General features: G+C 38.2%; 1 long non-coding RNA gene across 1 annotated transcript in view; it reads left to right on the top strand.

Annotated features, from left to right (window-relative positions):
• LOC102475161 (uncharacterized) overlaps positions 1–8656 on the top strand; it is a 75889-nt gene extending 67233 nt beyond the window's left edge. Inside the window, exon 3 of the long non-coding RNA XR_336092.1 lies at positions 8430–8656. This is a non-coding gene — a long non-coding RNA (uncharacterized LOC102475161). The remainder of the gene's footprint in view (positions 1–8429) is intronic.
• Positions 8657–8871: the final 215 nt, after the last annotated feature.

Below are 8871 nucleotides of genomic sequence, written 5' to 3' on the forward strand. Positions count from 1 at the left end.
TTTTTATCATCATAATCTTCTTTATATTACATTGGATTACATATAACTTTACATTGTATTACATTGTTTTTTCAAAAGGGAATGCCATGCATGTCAGTCAGTACAGAGACATTAATCTCCCCACTTCAACATTCAATATCTTTTCTGTTTTCCCCAATCATTATTTTTATTATTCTAATTATTTTTATAAAACAGTCAATTGTTATTTCTCGTTTTGCTTGTAAAAATACTTTGCCCATCATGAAATACTTCTCAGACCAATCCAGTTGAGAATACTATACATGTCATCATCAACAGTTAATAACCCCTATCTGTTTCTCACTAACGTCCTGTCTCTCTATTGTTCACTTGCTATCTTTCTCTATCCTCTTCTCTTCACTTACCCCATTCCACACTGTCCTATTCTCATTAAGTACCTTCACTGTGTTTATGTCCTCCGAATTTTTGCTCTCTATTATAGAGTGCGGATAGTCGGTATATATTGAGTGGATACATACAATATCTTTCTTTCATAGCCTGGCTTACTTCACTCAGCAATAGATCCTCCATATCTGACCATTTTCTATCAAATTCCAGGGTCTTGTTATTTTTTATGGCTGAGTAGTATTCCATAGAGTATATATACCACACTTTTCCAATCCATTCATCAGTTTGTGGACATTTAGGTTGGTTCCATGTCTTGGCAATTGTGAATAATGCTGCAATAAACATGGATGTGCAAGCACTTTTCTGACTGAGCGTTCTCCTGTCTTTTGGGTAAATACCCAGAAGTGGGATTGCTGGATCAAATGGTAGTTCTATTTGTAGATCTTTGAGGAACCTCCATATTGTTCTCCACAGTGGTTGAACTAGTTTACATTCCCACCAACAGTGTAGGAGGGTTCCCTTTTCACCACATCCCCGCCAACACTTATCACTTTTTATATTCTTAATCTTTGCCATTCTGACAGGGGTTAGGTGGTATCTCATTGTGGTTTTTATCTGCATTTCCCTTATGATGAGGGATGTCGAGCATTTCCTCATATGCTTTTTGGCTGTTCGTATGTCTTCCTTAGAGAGACTTTTGTTCAGCTCACTTTCCCATCTTTTAATCGGGTTAATCATTTTTTTTCGCATAAGGCACTTGAGTTCCCTATGTATTCTCGTTATCAGTCCCTTGTCTGAGGCATATTTAACAAAAATATTTTCCCATTCTGAGGGTTGTCGGTTCACACTTGTTACTGTGTCCTTTGCTGTGCAGAAACTTCTTAGTCTAATATAGTCCCACTTGTCTATTTTAGGGATTATTGCCTGTGCTTTGGGAGTCTTATTTAAGAAGTCTTTGCCTACTCCAATGTCTCCCAGAGTTTCCCCAGCATTTTCCACAAGTAGTTTTATTGTCTGAGGTCTTAGGTTCAGATCTTTGATCCATTTTGAGTTGACTGTTGTTAATGGTGAAAGATGGGGGTTCAGTTTCATCTTTCTGCAGGTGGATACCCAGTTTTTCCAGCACCATTTACTAAAGAGGTTTTCCTTTTCCCAATGGATTGACTGATATCCTTTGTCAAAGATCAGTTGGCTATAAGCTTTGGGAGTTATTTCTGGGGTCTCTATTCTCTTCCATTGGTCCACATGTCTGTTTTTATGCCAATACCATGCTGTTTTGATGACCACAGCTTTATAATATATCTTAGGATCAGGGAGTGATATGCCTCCTACTCCATTCTTCTTACGCAGGATTGCTTTTGCAATACGAGGTCTTTTATGGTTCCAGACAAATTCTATAATTGTCTTTTCTAGATCTCTGAAGAATATCTCTGGTATTTTGATTGGAATTGCATTAAACATGTAGATTAATTTGGGTAGAATTGCCATTTTGATTATGTTAATTCTACCAATCCAGGAGCATGGGATGTCCTTCCACTTTTTTATGTCATTTTCAATGTCTTTTTTAAGATTCTCGTAGTTTTCTTTATAAAGGTCTTTGACTTTCTTAGTTAGGTTTATCCCTAGGTATCTTATACACCTTGTGGCTATGGTGAAAGGGATTCCTTTCTTCAGCTCTGCTTCATTCAACTTGTTGTTCATAAATAGAAATGCTATAGATTTTTGGATATTGATTTTGTATCCTGCCACCTTACTGTATTCACTTATTACTTCAAGCAGTTTTTTCATGGATACCTTTGGGTCTTCTAAGTATACCATCATGTCATCTGCAAATAAAGATATTTTCAACTCTTCTTTGCCTATTCGAATGCCTTTAATACTGTTCTCTTCTCTGATTGCAATAGCTAAGACTTCCAGTACTATATTAAAGAGCAGTGGAGAAAGTGGGCAGCCTTGCCTAGTACCTGTTTTCAGAGGAAAAGCTTTCAGCTTTTCCCCATTCAGTATAATATTAGCTGTAGGTTTTTCATAGATTGCTTTTATTGTGTTCGGAAATGACCCTTCTATACCAATCTTACTGAGAGTCTTAATCGTAAAAGGATGTTGTATTTTATCAAATGCTTTCTCCGCATCAATCGAGATGATCATATGGTTTTTATCTTTCTTATTGTTAATGTGGTGTATTACATTTATGGTCTTGCGTATATTGAACTACCCTTGCATCCCTGGTATAAAGCCTACCTGGTCGTGATGAATGATCTTTGTTATATGTTGTTGGATATGATTTGCGAGTATCTTGTTGAGAATTTTTGCATCTATATTCATCAATGATATTGGTGTGTAGTTTTCCTTTTTTTGTCATGTCCTTATCTGTTTTGGGGATGAGGATGATGGAGGCTTCATAAAATGAATTTGGAAGGTTTCCTTCCTTTTGAATCTTTAGAAATAATTTTAGTAGGATAGGGGTTAACTCTTCCTTAAAAGTTTTGTAGAATTCACAAGTGAAGCCATCTGGACCTGGGCTTTTCTTTTTTGGGAGATTATTTATTACTGATTCAATCTCCTGGCTTGTTATAGGTCTTTTCAGGTTCTCTATGTCCTCCTGATCCAATCTTGGTAGATTATATGCATCCAGGAATTTGTCCATCTCCTCTAGGTTATCTTGTTTGTTGGCGTATAGTCGCTCATAGTATTCTCTAATGATATTTTGTATTTCTGCTATGTCTGTAGTAATATTGAATATAGGCCATTTCTCTTGAAGATGTATAATTAGAGTATAGCACTTAGAGTCTAACTTTATGTAGAGCTTACTATGCAAGAGACCCTGCTCTAAGTGCTTAACAAGGTTATCCAATTAAATCACACAGTCCTGTAGTTTATAATGAACAATATCCTGCATGACTGGATGAGGTATACAATGATGCATTTTGGCATCACAAATCAGATGGTTACTCCATGTGCAGGCACTTCAGACTAAGATTGTAGGTATTTCATTCACATGTGAAGCAAAGCATCTACAAATCAGTCAACTCATTGGCTAATGGCATTGTGTTTATTTTGCTGTTTTTCCTAAGACAAACCGCAAGACACACACAATCCAGGTCTTACCTCCAAATGGACACTTTAATTAGCGTAATGGCTATGTCGTTGGACTCCCACATAGTCGACCGCAGTTCGCATCCCGGACCCGGTGGCTTAAAACTCACGCCGGGCACGTGTGCGTGCGTGCCCAAGATCCCGAGAGGAGAATGGAGGAGAAGGGATTGTGGCGTGACCATCCCCCCTGTGGGGTGATTTCTCGCTTTCTGTCTCTCTGTCTCTCTGTCTGTCTGGCGAGCGCACGTGCCCTATAGCGAAACCTCTCAAAAAAAACCCCAAAAAAACAAAAACATCAGAAATGATGTTTCAGAAGATACTGTCATGGCTAAGGCTAAGACTTCAGTGTCTGATGTCTTGATGGCTGTGGTGGTACTGGTGGGAAGACCAGGCAGATTATAATTACTCACCGAGTACATCCCACAAGTGTCAACTCACATACTATTTGTATATACTTTTGGCTCAAGATAGTGTCTAAATTTTGCCTACTAAATGTAAGTCAAACCATGCCAAGTAGTTTTTGTAAAGAAACTGAGATTCAAGAATAACATTGGATACCTTTTTACAGCTGATTTCCATTGCCCTAAACTTAAAGCTTATATCCTTTAGGCAGGAATGTGCAATCATCGCTGTGTCTTAGCTTGGAAGACATAGAAAAGTGGAAATGGATGTTATTTTCTTCCCTATTTTAAGTTAATTAATTAATTAATTAATTTAATGAGAAAGAGAGAGATAGAAAGGGAAGGCCCCCCTCCCCCCATGGAGATCTCTTGCTGCAATCTATGCCCAGTCTCATCAGGCCTGGATCCTAGGCACACACACTTGCACCCAGAGTGTTCAGGGAGATCCCAGAATGCAATGCCAGGGTGTTTCCCATGTGAGTCCAGTAACATTAGTGCGTTAGTGCTGTGCCGTTAAATGGCCCCTTCCCTCTACTTAGTAAACCCTTTTAAATCCCATTCAGAAATAGAATTTTGGGTATTATAATGGAGAACAGCATGAAATGGCCTTTCCTAGAATAAGAAATGTCAGTGCGTCAAGAATATGTGGTATCAGGCCAACTGGTGGTCTGATGGTTAAGGTGGCTAAATCCCATGTAGCTGGCTATGTAGTTCAAAGCCCTGAATTTGGCAGCTTACAGAACACACTGGGTGTGTGCACGAGTGCCTCAAATCTTGAGAAGATGGAGAAATGGAGAAGAAGTGATTACAGTGTGATTGTTCCCTATAGGGGTGCTTTCTTACCTTCCCCAACCCAAGTCTCTCTCCAGAGAGCACATGTGCCCACTGGCAAAACTGAAAAAAAAAAAAAAGAAGAAGAAGAAGAAGTATGTTGTATCAAGATGGCATACATGTTAGTTTATGGCAAGTGAATATGTATATATGTCAAGATGTCAAGATTGTGGCATAAAAAATCTGCTAGTATAAACCTGTTCTTATATACCTATTATTTGTATTATTTTTAAATAAAGTATGTGTGTGTGTACAAAAGAAAAAGAGTAAAAGAGGGAAATCATCCTTGCCAGGGTCTGGTCATACCACAGTCCCCTTTACCCAGACCTCCAGCTCTATAGGATCTTAGTGTATGTGTCTGTGTTCTATACGTTTATTTGCTGGCACAGAGATATGAGCCCATGGTCCACCAGGTGACTTCCAGTACTACCGAATACTACAGACTGAGCCACCTGGGCGGGCCCTGATATACTTATTAATAATGATTTTTAACCAAATAATATCAGAATTTGTGGTTAATATTGATCATCATGCCTTTCTAAATTTTCACTTATATTTATGTCCCTATCTTGTATGGGGAAGACAGATTTGTTCCTAATTGCTAAAAATAAATGGGGATCCAGAAACAATGCTATTTAGCATAGGTTAACCGATAGTGCAGAGCTGGAGGAATGACCATAACCTTCATCTTTGTGATAGGCATTGAAATCTAGGGAAAGGGAGGAGCTGCCTAATGATCCCTTACACATATTGATTCATTCCAGCCCAGGTTGTTTACACTTTAAATTTTTGAAGGTCAACTTATAAAATGGCCTTAGGGACTTCGGTGAGCATTTCTCAAAGACAGTTTGGGCCCAGGTTAGGAGGTCTTAGAGTTAAGTTGTGGCTAGTGAGCAGTGTTTACCAATGTGTGGCCATTCCAACATCCAGATGCAGCATTCTGATTCTTTCATGATTGTCCAATTTGGGGCAGTTTGACACCCTAACGGAAGGTAATTTAGTCACCTTGGTAAATGACTTCATATAGATTGTTCTTACAGTAAGTAATTCTGCTAAGCAAAGAAAACAAACCTGAACAAAAACAATGCTAGAATGGGTGTTCTAGCTGTTGGAGAGAAGTCATTAGAGTAGCATTACTCAATCACTTGTTTCTCTTATAATAATACATTATTTAGTAGAAGCATTGCCTTTCTTCTGTGTGTGTGTGTCATTTTTTATAAATTTCACATCTAACATTTTTTTTCCCCTTTGGTGTGCCACAGCAGAAGCAAGACATGTTTACAGAAGATGAACCAGAGAAATTTTAATACTGTTTTGAATTGAGCTCTGTCTTAAGCTATTTGGAAACAAATATAACTTTAAGCGAAACACTTTAAATATCTGTGTCTATTTTTAAAAAGAATTATTTATTTATTTAATTGTGTTTGGTATTATCATTTTTTAATTTGACCAGAGAGAGACAGAGTGAAAGGGAAAGTTAGAAAGCAAGCCACCATGTCCAAGATTTGAACCACAGTTGACCATGGGGGACTCCAGTGCCCCAACCACAATGCCACCTGCCAGCCCCAATATCGTTTCCTTTGTTTGGGTTTCTTAAACCCAAAATGTTGCATTAAAATATTAGAGAAAATTAAAGCAAAGTAAAGAAAACCCATTTCTTCTGTCCATCAATTAAAAAATCTGACAGGAAGAGCACGTGCATTAAAAGCTTTTGTAGATGCTTTAATAAACAGACTAGACATAGATATTCATGATACAGCACTTTCTCCCAGTGTGAAAAGAACACTGATACCGGAGAATGCCTTCTCCTCAGCATACCTATTGAAAGTAAGAGAGATTTCATTTTCTAGGTGTCTTATTTAGCAAAATTAAGCAAAGCTTTTTGATTTTAAATCTTTAAGTGAATATCATAGAGTAGGTTAAGTAACCAAGTAATATTCTGCTGAAAACCTGACAGCCCTCAGGGAGGCCTCTTAGAATGTCTATTATTGGATTCTGAGTCTCATCCAACATGTTTTTGATTTAGATGACTCCAATTCTACCCCATTCCCTTGTTACTTCAAGCAGCTCTATCACAGTTCAGTCAATCAACAGGGACCTGGAGGAAGAGAACATTAGATCTGCTCTCAGAAACACAGGGGAGATGGCATGTGAAAACTGGGGCAATCGTCTCAAAATTGGGGCATGTGGTGCTTTCAAACAATCCCCTGCCTCTGAGAAGACTCTCCTCAGAAACTTCCTGGCATCCCCCTGAGACTATGTCAAGTTGCCTTGGATGTGACACTGTGAACATGCTATAGATGCAGCAGGAGAAATAATTTCTTTTCCTAAGATGACTATTATGAATAAGTAACTCATGTCAAAAACAGGTAAACTTACCTCATGAGTTTAATGAGTTCTATTCGTAGAAGGGGAGGAAAGATAAACACTGAACACTATACTGCACACCAACTTATTTTCCTTAGTCTGGGTTGGGTTGGGTTGGTCAGAAAGCAAAATAAACTGACGATGACAAATGGACAAGAAAATAATTTTTTTGTCGGACAGCGTCATATACAATTGGTATTTAGTGTCATCTCATCTTAATGTCTAGTGTTTCCCATTAGCAACACCTATTGGGCAAGCAAACAAGAGGCCAGGAACACAGCCACTTCCCAATTAGCCATATTAATGGAAGGCAGAAATGTAGGGATATTGGAGGGAGAAGGAGAATACCCACACTTAAATGGATAATCTGTCATCAATTTAGGTTCCCATTGGCACTGAAAATATTTCACAAGGGCTTAGAATTCAGAGAATAGGTGGAATAAATAAATAAGAAAAATATAACAGTAGTGTAAATAAATACCATTTAGGGTCAGTATGATCACTGCTGCTCCCACTACAACCAAGAACACTTACTGCATCCTTTCTGTGTGACAGGCAATGCTCCAGGTGCTCTCTGTGAATGAATGACTTCTTTAAATCATCACCAAAAAAAATAAATAAATAAAAGGCAATTGTTATTCCCATTTTACAGAAAGTGAAACTAACAGCAAATTTGAACAGTTTGCTCAAAGGGAAACAGTACACTAAGTACAGAACAAGAATCCAAAGCACATTATCATGATTCTATAATACAATGGCCTATATTGAATCTTTAATGAGAGAATAGAATGGAACTTGGACCTGAATGGAAAACTTAGAGAGCAAGTAGGGTAAACATGGTTAATCAGCTTACCTATTGGGTTTGTTAATTGATGGTTTAAGAACAATAGTAATTGAATTCTAGAACCAGCTTAGGGATAAATAGTGGGACAAACAGTTGTATAATGCGATGTGCATTATAATAATATTTTTTCAGTTCCTTAGGACCTCAATTACATATCACTCGACTCTGAGTCAATGTCAAATGATATGCAATTTTTATTTCTTATTAGTATGTGAAGTAATTGAACTCATGAACCACTGGACATACTGTGTACTTCAGTCAGTGAATTGATTTGAATGGTATTCCACTTTATTGAGATCTACTGAGTATTACATCATAATCATGGAACCAGGTTGTAAACAGTAGCATGTTTTTGTAAGGAGTCCATAGGCAATCCTTTAAGTCATTTCCATTCCTGAATCTGTCTCTTGTTCTGACAATTTTTTAGACTGAAATGATACAGAATTCATCCTAAAGAAAAAGAGGGTTTTATTTCACTGAGGACATTATCTTATAATTATGTCTAACTATAATTTGTCTTTTAGAAATCACAGTAAAGAGAAGAACCCAAGGATGTGAGAGAATGTTTTGAACAGAATGATGGAAGAATAACACCCCTAGGAGAAATGAAGATACTTTCTCATCCCTGGTGCATCTGAGGGTCCAGCTACAAGTGATCATGACAAGAGAGGATATTTTTTGTCAAGAGTGAGCATGCAGGGAACCAGCAGTTAGCGTAATGGCTATGTCGCTGGACTCCCACATAGTCGACCGTCCCGGACCCAGTGGCTTAAAACTCACACCAGGCGCGTGTGCGTGCGTGCCCAAGATCCCGAGAGGAGAATGGAGGAGAAGGGATTGTGGTGTGACCATCCACCCTGGGGTGGTGATTTCTCGCTTTCTGTCTCTATGTCTCTGTCTGTCTGGCGAGTGCACGCGCCCTATAGCGAAAACTTCTCAAAAAAAAAAAAAAGAGTGAGCATGCAG

The sequence above is a fragment of the Tupaia chinensis genome, unplaced genomic scaffold, assembly GCF_000334495.1.
Source record: "Tupaia chinensis unplaced genomic scaffold, TupChi_1.0 Scaffold000622_1, whole genome shotgun sequence".
NCBI classification, from domain to species: domain Eukaryota; kingdom Metazoa; phylum Chordata; class Mammalia; order Scandentia; family Tupaiidae; genus Tupaia; species Tupaia belangeri.